Source organism: Colobus angolensis, unplaced genomic scaffold (assembly GCF_000951035.1).
Source record: "Colobus angolensis palliatus isolate OR3802 unplaced genomic scaffold, Cang.pa_1.0 Scaffold93, whole genome shotgun sequence".
Lineage (NCBI taxonomy): Eukaryota > Metazoa > Chordata > Mammalia > Primates > Cercopithecidae > Colobus > Colobus angolensis.
In genome coordinates this window covers 1,504,570-1,519,570 of record NW_012123265.1, presented here as the reverse complement: position 1 = coordinate 1,519,570, position 15,001 = coordinate 1,504,570, and the positions used below count along the sequence as shown (strand labels likewise).

Sequence of the window (15,001 nt, the reverse complement as noted above, 5' to 3'; positions counted from 1 at the left end):
CACCTGCGGCCAGAGGCACTGCCACACCCTCCACGTCGCCAGGGCGCGGGTGTGTGCCCGGCAGTTCCAGTGGACGAAGTGCAGCCCCAGTGGGTGGGGCCTGAGGTTTGTGTGACGGATTTTCAGGGAGGACGGTTGCCAAGAGGAGAGGACTCTGAGGGTGGGATGGATGAGCCCTCCACGTGGACACCGGGACCCAGGCCAGGCCCAGGGGTTGCAGGGGTGAAGGTGGAGGGTGGGGAAGAGGTGAATTCAAAAGCTCCAGCTGCAGGGCCCAGGTTTAATCTGATAGGAGAACCAGAACAATCAGAGTTGTGGGAGCTTTGTGCAATCTCTGCTTCCCTGAGATACTGAGTGTAGGGGACAGCTGAACCCAGGCCAGGGAAGAGGGACAGTGGCCCCTGGGATGGGGTGGATTAGGGGAGGAAGAGCAACTCTGAGAGGAACCAGAGGGATTTGGTGGCAGATAAGGAGGAGCAGATCAGTGGAAGGGAGGCTCAGGGGGACACTTGGTGAACCCAGAGGGGTCTTTGAAGGGGACAGCTAGGAGGGAACTCATGTGACCCTAGGGCTTTGGACATGATGTCACTGGCTCCCCGCACCCCTTGCTGACTGAGGTGAGGGATCCTGGCACTATGCTCTGGGGACGTTGCCCTCCACACTTGGGCCCCAGTCCCAGTTCGTAGTCCCCGCCCTTGCCCGCTAGTCCTGCCCCTGATCCCTGGCCCGCTGGCCCAGTTCCAGGCCTCATTCCTACTAACCTGCCGAATCCTTGGCTCCAGGGCCTGCCGCTTCTCAGGCCCAGTCTCTACTTTCAAGTTCAGCACCCCCGGCCCAACGCCTAGTGCAGCCAGGGCTGTCCTTGTGCGCTCCACCTTCTTAAGCCAGTCGCATGGCCCGGCCCAAAGCCCTCTTACCACCCCTCCATCCAGAGTAGGGTGACCCATTACTCTTCACACCCCATCCCTTATGTACACTTATTTTGCAAATCACCCAAACTGAGTGTTTCAGAAGAATCTGAAAGCCGAGGCCCCGTCCATTCTCTGTCCCCTAGCCGAAGATGTTGCAGCAGTGCTGGCAGGAGCGTCTCCTCCATGGCAAACAGTTGGCTCCCTTCTGACTAGGAATTTGCGCAGAAAAGCCTTCGGCTCCAATGAGACCTGGTTCTGGTCTAGGCCATTGGTCTTGGGCAAGTCATTTAACCTCTGAGCCCCAGAGGCTCCCTCCTCTGTAACATTAGGGGCCACTACAAGATCTTGGATGGCCATGGCCAGGACCAAATGAGCACCAGCACTTAATGTTGCCAGATCAGAGTGGGAAGAAGGAAGCCAGAGCCCCCCAGGTCTACACTCTGCATGTGGTGACCTGGCTTCCCCAGGAGATCTTATGTTCGTGTGGACACCCTGGCTTTTGCCTTCAGAGCCAAGTACCGGGCAGGATCCCTCCCCACCCATAGCCTGGGGAGTCCAGCCTGCTGGGAAGTGGAGGCTGACCTGCTGTCCCAGTCTGTCCTCTGTCCCTGGGACTCCTGCCTCTTCACCCACAATTGGCTGACAACCTGCATGCACCTCTGTCCTTCACTCTTTTGCTGGACTGACCTGACCCAGGTCACAGGCTTGCAAGCATCTGGCATTAGACATAAAGGAGGCAGGCCACTCCTGAGCCATTTGGGCCCGTGTGACTCCCAGCCCCCACTGCCCTCTCTCTAAGTGGGGAGGAGCTCACCTCTCATCCCTGAGTGAGAAGTTTGTCAAGCAGGATCTTTGGCCTCCGACATTTCCCAAACTGTCCCCCACCAGCTGCACAGCTGCACAGTCCCTCCCCACTCTCCACCCCTCTCCCATGCCCTACCAACTCTTCTGAAAAATCCCTGCATGTTTTTTTTCAAAATAGAATTAAATAACAAAAACTGACTCTTTAGGGAGGGGTTGCTGAGGGGAAATGGAATCTCGACAACCTTGAAATTATAGGCCCTTCTCTTTTCTCAAAGAAAAGAGAAACATGTCAGATCATTGATATTCTGAGCCAGGCCTTGTTTTGAAATATGCTCTCCCCCTATCCTTTCACGAACCACAGACTTTTTCCCTCTTTGAAAATAAGATCACATCAAGGTAGGGATTAGAAATGGGAAAAATTCAATCAGAGCCTCCCTCAGCCAGCTACCCATCTCAATATACTCCCAGGCAAGCAGAATCAGCTCCTGCTCCAAACCTGCTCAGCATCATCATTCAAAACGCACTGGTAGGAAATGGTGAAATAGAAGAACCTTTCATCCCAGCTAAGCAGGGCCTGCAGTGCTGCTCTCCTGGCTCTGGCAGCTGGCTTGTGCCTGGGCCGAGTCAGGCCTCTGGTTTAAATAGGCAGTGGGAGCAGAGCAGGGAGGGCCTAGGGGGTGGGTGTGGAAAGTGGGCCGTTTACCTAGCACAGCAAGGCAGTGTCTGGAGCCAGCAGTGGTCCCAAGCACGCGCCTGCCTGCCTGCCTGTCCACCAGGAGGCCTCAAGCCCACAGGCCCCAAGACCGCAGACCAGCACCTGGGGTGACCCCTGATGGATGTGCAGCTCCAAGGGATACGTCCCTAGATGCACTGAGCTTGGTGAAGTTCCTGGATACTTCCACCTCTCCTTTGTAGCAGAACCAGCTGTGGAGATGGATGGACCTGTTCCCCAGGGCCTCTCTCCAAGCCTCAGTTTCTGCCTTCTTAAAATGAGGATAACACTGACTTCACAGGTCCAGAAATAATGTTTGCAAAGGGCGTGGCACATAGGAGGTTGATTTATTTACCCACATGGTGATACTGGGGCCAGGTACCTTCAATGAGGCTGGAGCCTAGAGGTTTAGTAATGTCCCCAAAGTCACACAGCCTTCCATCTGACTGTCAGTGTCAGACCTCATGCAGACCTGGGGCCTCCCAGCCTCATGCTACAGTTGAAGTTTGGGGTGAGTGAGGGAGAAGAGCAGCCGCTCACTTTGGGGAAAAATCTTGACTGAACTCTAGTGAACGGGTTACCTTTAAGCCCTCAGTGTTGCGGGAGGAGGGTCCTGATCCAGACCTCAAGAAAGGGCTCTGGGACCTCGCACAGGAAAGAGTTCAGGGTGAGTCCACACAGTAAAGTGAAAGCAAATTCATTAGAGAAGAAACAAAGGAATGGCTACTTCATAGAGCAGCCCTGAGGGTGCTGGTTGGCTATTTTTATGGTTATTTCTTGATAGTGTGTTAAACGAGGGGTGGATTATTTATGAGTTTTCCAGGAAAGGGGTGGGCAGTTCCTAAAACTGAGGGTTCCTCTCCTTTTTAGACCATATAAAACCAAGTATGACTTCTGGAACATTGCCCTGGCATTTGTAAACTGTCATGGCGCTGGTGGGAGTCTCTTTTGCCATGCTAATGCATTATAATTAGCATATAATGAGCAGTGAGGACAACCAGAGGTGGTTTTGGTCACAATCTTGCTTTTGGCAGGTTTTGGCTAGCTTCTTTACTGCATCCTGTTTTATCAGCAGAGTCTTCGTGACCTGTATCTTGTGCTGACCTCCTGTCTCATCCTGTGGCTAAGAATGCCTAACCTGGGCTGCATGTGGTGGCTGACGCCTGTAATCACAGCACTTTGGAGGCTTAGGCAGGCAGATCTCTTGAGCTCAGGAGTTTGAGACCAGCCCGGGCAACACGGTGCAACTCTGTTTCTAAAAAATATACAAAAACTAGCTGAGTGTGGTGGTGCGTGCCCGTAGTCCCAGCTACTTGCATTGCTGAAGTGGGAAGATCGCTGGAGCCCAGGAGTTCGAGGCTGCAGTGAGCTGTGATGGCGCCAGTGCACTCCAGCCTGGGTGACAAAGTGAGACCCTGTCTCAAAATAAACAAACAAACAATAAGAATTCCTAACCTGGGAATGCAGCCCAGTACGTCTCAGCCTCATTTTACCCAGCACCTATTCAAGATGGAGTTGCCCTGGTTCAAACACCTCTGACGCCAACACCAAGGCAAGGGGGGTGGCATGGTTGAACAGGCATGGTCAGGCATCCTGTCTGCATTTGGGTGAGACCCTGGGGGAGAGGTGCAGAAGTATCCCAGAGTAGCTGCTAGGGATGGTTGGTGAGAGGAGCTGCCCTTCAAACCTCCTAGGTCTCTGAGTAACACTCTAGGGTAGTGAGTGTCTCACCTGGTTTGTTCAACTTGATCTTCCAGTGAGTGGGACAGTGCCCCCACCTCAGTGAACAAAGATTAGGACATAAGCTAATGGGGAATTAAGACAAAGCAGTAGTTTGTCATTTTATGCTTGAAAAAGTTCTGCCCTTAACAGTGCAAAGAAATCTGCTAGTAAATAATTGAAGTCACATGAGGGAGCTGTCTTTAACAGGAAAAGTACACATTTTCATTTTGATTAACAAAATGTTAACTCCTCATTTCCCCTAAAGAAGCAGCAAAACAGAGGACCTGGATCTCTGTTAGTTGGACTCAGTAGGGAGATCAACTTCCCTATAAATACTGAAGAAGATGAAGTTGAAGTTATGATTACATATGAAGCCCATTCATCTGCCAGTCATTAATTGTTATGTATATTGTGGACGTGACACCCTTTCAGAAGTTTGGATTACAAAGGTGAGAGGCACACTTGGAAAGACTGTGCACTTCAGAGACCCATCTGGGTTCAAACCTGGCCCTGGGCAACACTGGGCCTCCACTTAGTCTCTATGAGCCTTGGGTTTCTACTACTTTGCAAGGCTGTTGGGAGAATTAGATGAGATGATACTGGTGACAACTCTTTGTAAGCATTCAGTGATCAGTTATCCATTTGGAAAGATAATTCTACAGGGAGCATGGGGCAGGCAGGAGGCGAGACAAGCAGGAAGGCCAGTGCAGTAGGCAAAGCAGGGAGATGGAAGGGCCAAGGCAGTGGGAAGAGAGAAGGGTCACATATCTGGGGGACATCTAAGAGGATAGAATGGTGTTATGGACTGAATGTTTGTGTCCCCAACAAATTTGTATGTTGAAGCCCTAAACCCACTGCATGGCTGCATTTGTAGATGGAGGCTTTAAGGAAGTATAGATGGTCTCTGACTTATGATGGTGTGACTTAAGAATTTTCAACTTTTCTTTTTTTCTTTTTTGAGACAGAGTCTCACTCTGTTACCCATACTGGAGTGCAGTGGTGCCATCTTGGCTCACTGCAACCTCCACCTCCCGGATTCAAGCGATTCTCGTGCCTTAGCCTCCCAAGTAGCTGGGATTACAGGTGCCCACCACCACATCCAGTTAGTTTTTGTATTTTTAGTAGAGACAGGGTTTCACCATGTGGTCCAGGCTGGACTCAAACTTCTGACCTCAGGTGATCTGCCCACCTTGGCCTTCCAGAGTGCTGGGATTACAAACATAAGCCACTGTGCCTGGCCAAGATATTTCAACTTTTCAATGGTGCAAAAATAAGAGACATTCCATAGAAATTGTACTTTGAATTTTGACCTTTTCTTTTTATTATTTTAATTTTTTATTATAAAATGTTAGTTATTATTATAAAATAGACTTTGTTGGATGATTTTGCCCAACCGTAAGCTAATGTGAGTGTTTTGAACATGTTTAATATAGGCTAGGTTAAGCTGTGTTTTCTAGTTTAGGTGTATTAAATGCATTTTCAAGGAACTGTATTTTCAACAAAAGATGGGTGTATAGGGATGTAACCCCATGAAAAGTTGAGGAGTATTTGTAATTAAGTTTGAAAGTGGTCATAAGGATGGGCCCCTGATCTGATAAGATTAGTGTTCTTATAAGAAGAGATGCCAGGCCAGGTGCGGTGTAATCCTAGCACTTTGGGAGGCCAAGGTAGGAGGATCACTTGAGGCCAAGAGTTAGAGACCAGCCTGGCCAACATACGAAACCCTGTCTCTACTAAAAAGACAAAACTTAGCTGGGTATGGTGGTATGCGCCTGTAGTCCCACTTACTTGGGAGGCTGATGCATGCTTGAACACAGGAGGCGGAGGTTGCAGTGAGCTCAGATTGTGTGACAGAATGAGATGCTGTCTGGAAAAAAAACAAAAAAAAAAGAGAGAGATGCCAAAGTGCTCACACGAACCAAGGAAAAGCCATATGTGGACTTAGTGAGAAGGCGGCTGTCTACAAGCCCAGAAGAGAGCCCTTACTAGAAACTGAATCAACCAGAACATTGAACTCAGATTTCTAGCCTCTAACCTGTAAGAAACTAAATTTCAGTTGTTTAACCCACCCAGTCTGTGGTATTTTGTTATGGTAGCCCAAGCAGACTTATACAAATGGATGGGGACCGAGGGGTACCTGGGTAACATGAAAATGGACCAGGAGGCTGGGCATGGTGGCTCATACTTGTAATCCCAGAACTTTGGGAGGCGGAGGCAGGCAGATCACTTGAGGTCAGGAGTTCAAGACCAGCGTGGCCAACGTGGTAAAACCCCATCTCTAGTAAAAATACAGAAATTAGCTGGGTGTGGTGGTATGACCCTGTAGTCCCAGCTACTCAGGAGGCAAAGCCAGGGGAATTGCTTGAACCCAGGAGGTCAAGGTTGCAGTGAGCTGAGATGGTACCACTGCACTCCAGCCTGGGCGATGCAGCGTGAGACTGTGTCTCAAATAAACAAAAAACAAAAACAAAAACAAAAACAAAACAATGAAAAAGAAAATGAACCAGGAATTTATTCGGAGGTCTCCTGGTTCAGGTAACTGTATGGCTAGTGAAGTTGTTTGCTGGCAGTGGAGGTGGGTGAATGGGCGAAGGCAGGGTTTGTAGTGTTGAATGACATTTGCATAGACATATCCAGACAGAAGTGGGATATTCAGACCCAGAACTCAGAGTTGAAGTCCGGATTGGAACAGGTTTGAGAATTATTCGCGTATAGGTGGACTCTTGGGAGTGACTACATTTTGTCAGATCACTTATGCTTTCTTTCTTCTTCAATTGGTCCATTCTAATTCTAATTTCTTGTTATGTAAGATAGTTTTTGTCTTTTATATTTTTGTAAAAATCAGATATTCTCCTTTGCTTTAAAAAAGCACAGTTGTGCACAACTTTCCCCAATTTTTACATGACTTTGTTTTCCCCTACTTGTAGAGAACAAGTCTTGTTTAGGAGCATAACTGATGCAGTTAGAATCTACTTGTGCGGTTAGAATTGCACAATTTTTTGAAGCTCATTTTGTCTTCAATATTTGTGATGTCAGTTCTCCTGTCATTCTTACACAATATCAGAAGAACATATCTCCCTTCACTTCAGCTTATTGGATAATTTATAATTCAAAATTTAAACTAGCAAATGCTTACTTCTTTCCCTCAGAGTTGAACTTGAAAGGCACAGTGTGTTTTCTTTAGTTCTAGGCTGAGCTGTTTTTTCATTTCTGGAAACTTTTCTTATATTATTTCTTTCCTGATGTCATCCATTCATCTCTCTCTTCTAGGACTACTTTAGGGCTGTGATACAATTTTTCCATTTTCCAAATCAGTTATTTGCTCCTCTGTTTTCTTTGTCTACATTTTAGGTTTCATGTCTTACCTTATCCTCAACATCACTAATTTCTTTGTTCTATTTGTTTCTGTTAATGCCAATTACTACTTCCAGGTGTTTTCCAATTCTTTTATCATTTTCACCATGGAATTAAGGCTATTGTTTTTTCTGATCTGTTTCTGTTGTTGTTGTTGTCATTTATTTCCTTCAAAGTAGTTATAATCCAGTTCATCTTCCTTGTTCCTTAGATTCCATCATTTAAAAAACAAATTAATTGACATTTATTGGGTGCCTACTGCATGCAGACACTGCTGCTCATCATTTAGTACTTGTAACTGTCTGCTTTCCTTCTAAGTTTAGTACAGCAGGATTCAGAATTCTTCAGTCACATCTGCTTTGGGCAGGTTCATGATTAATTAATTCATTTATTTTCTCTTGTTCCCCAAAAGATTTAAGATAACTTAAACTGTATCCTACGTACAGTATGAGACTTTGTTTGTTTGTTTGTTTAAATAGGGAATTAGAGCTAAGGGAAAACAGAAAAAACAAGGGGTAATCAGGCAGAGCTAGAGATACAGAGAGAGTGAGTGAAGTGAAGTCTCATTCCAATGGTGGCCTCAGGTAGGCACAGAGATGTGTTTTATGACTGAGGCTTGTCCTGTTGATTTTTGTTGGTGGTGTTGAATGACACTTTGTTTTAAATTCTTGCTTGAATGGCTGTAGTGCAGAAGAGGCCCCCATGGCATCACTCCCTTGGCTAGCCCCCCTGGGTGGAAAATGCTTATATATATCTTTCCCAAGGGGGGACGGAATTGAAAAGAAAAGAAAAAAAAAAAGAGGCAGGATTATAGGTCATATGTGGGCTGGGGGCACATAAACAGTGTAACAGTGACCCCCAACCTCATGGTTCACCTTCCAAAACTCAGTATTGATTGAGCTACTCATTAGCTGTGTATTTCCTGTGCTCAGAATCAGAGATTTTCCCTGTGTTGGGTGGCAACTGTAATCTGGTCGAGAGGAAGGCTTTTCAGGGGCTCTCTGTTCCCACAGAACTCGAGAGTGGCCTCATTTCACACTTCTTGGGAACTAGTTTTTCGAGTGACAGATTGATTGGTGTATGGGTGGTTACCAAAAAAGATTCTATTTTATTAGCTGTTTGTCTTGCAAAGTTAAATAGTTTTTTAAACTTTATCAAAATGTCATCATCTCCAGGGTTTAAAGTGTGCCCTCTGGCTTTGAGGGAAGATCTCAGTCCCATAGGTGAGTTCCATAGCCGTCATGTCCCAGTTTACCTCAAGTCATTGAGCAATGAGCCTGAGATGGGGCAGGTGAGCTCAGGCCTGTGGCTACCCTAGTCTGGGCCCACTTAGGGGGTGACCCTGAGTGGCAGCTAGCTGAGCACCAAGGTGACAGACAGCTCTAAATTTCATCCCGGCGCCTAAACTGTCTTAAAAAAATACATCAAGGGAAAAGTAAAATCTAGACATTCCTATACATGAGAGACTATGTATATAGGTAATATTGCTTTTCTGTTGAGAAGAACATTTCACTTCTTTTTTTAAAATTAAAAATGAGGAATATATCAAACAATGAAAAAGACCTTGGTTTCCTATTGTGGCAGTTAAAGAAGAGAGACAAACAGACTGAAAGTGGTTGAGGGAAGGCAGGGAGCACAGTCCTGTCCCATGGGTGCCTCAGCTCAGTGTGCCTGGCCTGGGCAGCCCAGCCCTGCCCTTCCAGCCTCAGCGGGTGCAGCCCCTAGTTGTCTACTCTGTCCTTGGTCCCTCCCTCAGCCCCAAGTGTCCTGTCCAGAGTCAAGGCCAATTACTCCTAGCTCCTGAGTCCATTTCTAGTCCCTGCTCCCAACCTTTCCCTGGCTGTCATCTCCACCAGGGCCTCCTCCTGTCTTGCCTGCATTGAGCCCCTTCCCTCCCAATCGGGCTGAAGTCCGTGATCCCTACCACCAGCAGCTCTGAGCTCATTCTGCCCTTGTCGAGCATCTCCAGATCTCCCTCTACCCCCAGGATCAATCCTTCTACCTGGCCTGGCTTGAGGGCCCCCAGTGACCAGGCCCCGCCCTCCCCAGCCTCATTTGTGCCCCTCCCTTTCTCCCACTGATTTGATCTGACGGCCCCGACCTCTAGCATTCACTGTTCCTGGAACATACCATGCTCTTTCACGCCTCCATGCCTTTGCACATGCTGTACCCTGTGTCTGGAACACCCTGGTGGTCCAGCTCCTCCAAGGCTCAGCTTTAAAGCTTCCAACCCCCTCCCCTCAGTCTCACACCCCAGGGCTTTGTACTCCAGGCAGCCTAGAGCCCCCTCAGCTCCAAGCACAGGGCCCAGTCCCTGATAGAGGCCTTCTGGGAACCTTGGTGGAATCAATAAAGTGATTTCTAGCCAGGCGGGCACGTCTATCACCAGAAGGTTCAATTCCCTTTGTACACACCAGGGGGCACAGCAGGAGCTGTGAGAACTACTCCCAATTGTTTGAATTAGTGCCTCAATGAGGCTACTTTCTCGTAAAACAAAAGAAAACAAAGCAAAAATGCAACATGGAGACTTGAAATCTAAAAACTGTGTGAACTCACGTGTATGTCGTGAGTGCCTATAGCTTACTGGAATCATCATCTTCATCAACATGATTATATCAAAAATGTTTTGGGGCACCCACTGTGTGCCAGGCACTGTGTTCAGAGCATTCCATGCACAATGTCTTGTTTCATCCCCTAAGCAGCCCGGGGAGGGTAGGCATTATTGATCCCGTACTCAGAGATGAAAATAGGCTCGGAGGGGCATAAGTGACTTGCTCAGTCACACAGCTAGAGGGTGGCACAGATTCTGTGAGCAAGACTTATCTGTGGCCCCATCCTGGTTAGCATTTTGACCGATGCGGCTCTCTAATACATTGGAGCACCCACAGGTAAGGGAGGAACACCCCAGGGGTTGGGAAGTCTTGCTAGCCACCGCCTTCCCCTCTTACCTGCCTCCTCCTCTGTCCCAGAGGGATTCAAGGTGGATGCTGCCATGATTTGTTCTTAACACTTGAGTGTGAATTCATCCATCAACTGTTGTCCTGGACATCTGAATGGTCAGAGAGTTGGTGGGGATTGGGAGGTATAAACCTAGCAGGAACCAGGTAGAGTTCTGCTGTGGGGCTGAGGGATGATGGGGAACACCCGGTCAAGCCCATTGTCTCTCCCTGGTGTCCTTCAGCCTTGTGCTCTCCATACAGAAGCCAGAGTGATCTTTCTAGGTACATATCTGGGCACCCTCCCAGCTGAGAACCCTTTCATGGCCCCCAGGATAAAATCCATGCCCCATGCCTGCCTCCTATCCTGTCGCACTTCTTGCCAAGCTTGTCCTCAGAGCTCTCCTTTTTCCTCCTTGGTCCCAGTCTCTCTCCAGCAGGGCCTTTCCCCAGACTGGAATTCCACACCTCGTCTGGTTGGCTCCTCCTCATCTTCTTGCCTTTTGCGGGGGGGGGGGTCTCTTCAGGAAGCCTTCCCCCCTCCCCTGGTGGCAGTGCTTCGTCTTAGGGCCTCCTACAGCGAGCCCCCGTTGCTCCTGGCACCACCCCAGAGGTGGTCTCTAGAGGATCTGGGACCTGGGTCACGTGTCAAACAGTCCTGGCCTCCGGCAGACAGGCAAGGCCCGGGGATGACAACCACAGGGAGGAATATGCCCCAAAGGCAGCCTTCCAGAGGGAGATGCAGAATCTGGTTCTGGGATGTTGGGGCTTCATCAGGGAGGAAGGGAGTCCAAGAGGTGGGTGGGCGTCCAGAACGTGCTAGGGCTGTGACCACCTGGGCCCCTGCTGGAGCTGCAGCTGTGGATGTTCTCAGGGAGAACAGGCGGAGGGAAAAAGGGGGTCAAGGACAGAAGCTTGGGGCTCATCCCATTTTTGGCTTGGTGAGGAAAGAAGAGCCAAAAAGAGCAGTTGGGAAAAGAGGAAGATCACAGAAAAGGTGGTTAAAATATAGCACTGTTTTTATTTAGTTCTCAAATAATCTTACTTTTTTCTTTTTCACTTAGAATAGCTGGAAAAGGAGGGCCCTACGTGGCAGTCCCTGGGATGAGAAAACCATGTGTCAGAAAGCTGGTGCCGAATCCCTCGCGCTATTTTTACCTTCCTGACACTACCTCTTTGAGCCCCGAGGAGGATCCTGGCCTGAGGTGGCCGAGCTGGAGTCTTCCAGGCTGATGTGGCCAACCTTCACCTTGTTCTCCAGAAACCACCAAAAAGCTGGCTATTCACTTTTCTTGACCAGAAATAAATGCATCAGAGAAGTGTTCTCAAGTAATCTTGAGGGATATGAACACAAAATTATCCCATAAATTGCTTTTGTTTCCTTTCCTCAGTTCAAAGTTGGTTTTTGGTTTGCATTAGTTACATTAAAATTGGACAGTAATTCATGCTCTTAAAATAGAATCTCCACGTTCCCAAGTTTAGAAAGAAAAGCCACCTAGGAATGAGAACAACGTGGACCTACGTGAAATGCCATTTCATTAGCCACAGAATCTCTTATGGGCCTTGGTGGGAGCACCCATCAGGCGGGATTTGTGGCAGAGCACACTGAAGCAGAGTGTGTCTGTGGCCACTTTTCATTCTGTTCCCCACTCTGGGTCAAGTAAGCCTTTGACATCGTGGCCAGGAGCTCTGGGAGCTCACTAACCTCTAATTACATTTCTTATTTAAAATAGTGATAAACAGTCCCTCTGTTGATTCAAACTTTTAAAAACACTGAGCCTGTAGTTGTTGGCTCTGAACAAAGAGAGCAAATCCTCCCGGCCTCCTCAGGCCCGCCCAGCCTCCGCCTACACCTCTGGGTTCTCAGACTCTCATTCAAATGCTGAAGCCAGAAAATGTGCCTCTGGGTGGGCTTGAGGGGAGGTCACTTCAGGATTCAAAATCAGGACTGGCTAGGCTGTGCAGTGAGGCCCCATTTTCCTCACATGGGGACTTCTGGCTTCTCCGATTACCTGGCTCCTGTTCTGGGTTCAAGGTGAAGGTCAGGAGGTGAGAAGGAGGAGCCACCATCTTACCCCGCTGCCCCATGGTCTGGTGCCCCATGGCATGTCCACTCACCACTATCCTTCGTTTATGAATGTCAGCCCCTGGTCCCACAGGCCTTGGATGTAAAGAGAAAAACTCTGCTGTCCCCATGCCCCCAGTGCATTTGCTGCCTGGAATGGAGGGAAGTAGGGACCTCTTCTAGGCCTGTGGGGTCCCCTTTAAGAGCCAAGTGCCATCCATCCCATCTTGTAGACACCCACAAAGAAGGAACCTTGAGGCCCAGGCTACCTAGAGGCAGCTGATGCAATGTAGGGGCAGGTGGGTGGGGAGGAAGGAAGAATGATGGTCAGAATGATGGTCAGAGCCCCCACTGGCCATTCTTCCTGGATGACTTAGAACCCAATCAGCTGCTGCTTGCCTAGACTGCCAGGTTGCCTTGTCCTCATCATTTGGAAGATTGCACCAGTGGCCAGGCATGGACTTTGCTTTGTAGTGACCATGTCCAGAGAGGAGCCCCTTGTTATAAACACAGTACATCAGTGACATCCACGATAAACCCAAAGCCCTGCCTTGTCTCAGGACTAAGGCCAAGTTGGCCTAGGCCCAGCTTCTCTCCATAGCCTCATGCCTCCAGTGTGGATGTCACCACACCTCTCCACTCTACGCCATAGCAGGGTAGCTACTATTGTAGTCCCCATTTTACAGATGAGGAAACTGAGGCCCAGAGGGGTAAAGCATGCTACCAAGATCACAGTGGAGGAGCTGGGATTTGAACCCAGGTCTGTCTGACTCTAAAACCAGTGTTCTTCTCAATCCACCCTGCCACAGAACCTCCTAGTCCCACTTCCTGCCTCTGCCAAGTGGCCTCTAGAAGGAACCACCCTCAAATACGTGTCAGGGGTGATGTGGTCCTGGGTAAGGGTCAAGGGCTTTCTGGAGGTGCTGGAAAGTCCAGCCCAGCTCTGCTAGGGTGTCCCCCTGACCTTGCCAGCACGACCCACTTGGGCTATAATTTTAAACGGTAATTATGGATTAGCTTGGTGACCATCAGGCCCTTCTGCTACATCCCAGGAAATGGACCTAACCCTGTTACAGGGCAAATCAGATATAATCAGCTCCTAATTCAATATGGTTGTTCTAAGTCACATTTATCAAGGGACAGAAGCTGGCCCATGGGTTAGACTACAGTAGTGGTTGGATTAGATTCAGACAAGAATCCTCAACTTGCACTTTCTGACAGTTTTCTAAAAATTAAGTGGAAGAGATGAACTTTTTTAGTACCATATGCTATAAGTACACAGACTTGTATGTCCCACACACAGATGGGGGGCATCTTTCAGACTGGCCATGTGTCCCTGCAGTCTTGATCTGCCACAGTTGTGCCTCTCAAGCACCGACAAAGGTGCCTAGACACCTGGAACACTGCTCTGTTCAAAACCAAACCTGGGCAATCACCCAGTGTGCAGGGCTGGCCATACCATGTCTGTGGCTGAGGAGTGTAACTGGGTTCAGGTACACGGCAACTTCTAGCCAGCTCTGAGTGAGAGAGGATTTCTCTTCTAAGTGGTGGTTTGTGGGATCACAGAGGCCAAATAATAATCAGATTATTGGATGCTTGTGATTGGATCTGTTAGTTTTGCACTGGATTGAACTTTTTTCTCCCGACCCCCACCCATCGCCCTCAGAGTACTGCCAGTGCCACCCTCTGTGAGGTGCTGGCCTCAGAACTCAGACAGTGAAACAAGTACAGAGTCTTGAATGAACTACCCAGGCCAGCATCAGTGAGTGTCAGAACTGGGACTTGAGCTCCGATTTGTCATGCTCCCAAGCCTGGGCATTTTTCACAGCATCCCTGGGTCTCACCCTTTTTCTGTCCCAGTCCACCTGAGGGAAAAACAGGGGCTGAGGGGAGTGGCATGCCATATCCTGTTGCAGGGAGCACTTCAACATGTAGCTGACACATTTGGACCTGAAGTCACTGGCAGTGGTGGTTTTTTGAGCCAATTTTTTAGGTTTCTGCCGCCCGGCTCAGTGGTGATATCCAGGAGGGAGTAGAAAATGCAATACTTGAGTTTGGGCAGTTGGGGCTGGAAGTGGAATTGGGGGTGATGGCATATAGGAGGCAGCAGGGGCTGGGGCGTAAGTGGGATGTTACGGGGGGTGAGTTTGAAGACAGGGCCCTGTCTTTGGAGCATGCTTTAGAGTCAGGGTGGAGGTGGGACAGGGCATCTGTCCAGGAATCTCCCTGATCCTGGCCTCACCTAAATGGTAATCGTCTGAGATCCCCACTCCAGTAGCCTGGTGCCAGGAACTTCAGTCTTCTTATTGTAAGGGGAAGATTCAGGGCAGTGTGCTGGCCAGGACAGGAGAATTTCATAGGTACAAGGCAGGCTGTCATACCAGGTTTTCTGGAAGCCTTTTTTTTTTGAGACAGAGTCTCGCTCTGTCCCCCAGGCTGGAGTGCAGTGGCAGGATCTCAGCTCACTGCAAGCTCCGCCTCCTGGATTCACACCATT

General features: G+C 48.8%; 1 protein-coding gene across 1 annotated transcript in view; it reads right to left on the bottom strand.

The window, feature by feature from the left end:
* SMPD3 (sphingomyelin phosphodiesterase 3, neutral membrane (neutral sphingomyelinase II)) overlaps positions 1-15,001 on the bottom strand; it is a 92,446-nt gene that overhangs the window by 28,911 nt on the left and 48,534 nt on the right. The window lies entirely within an intron of this gene.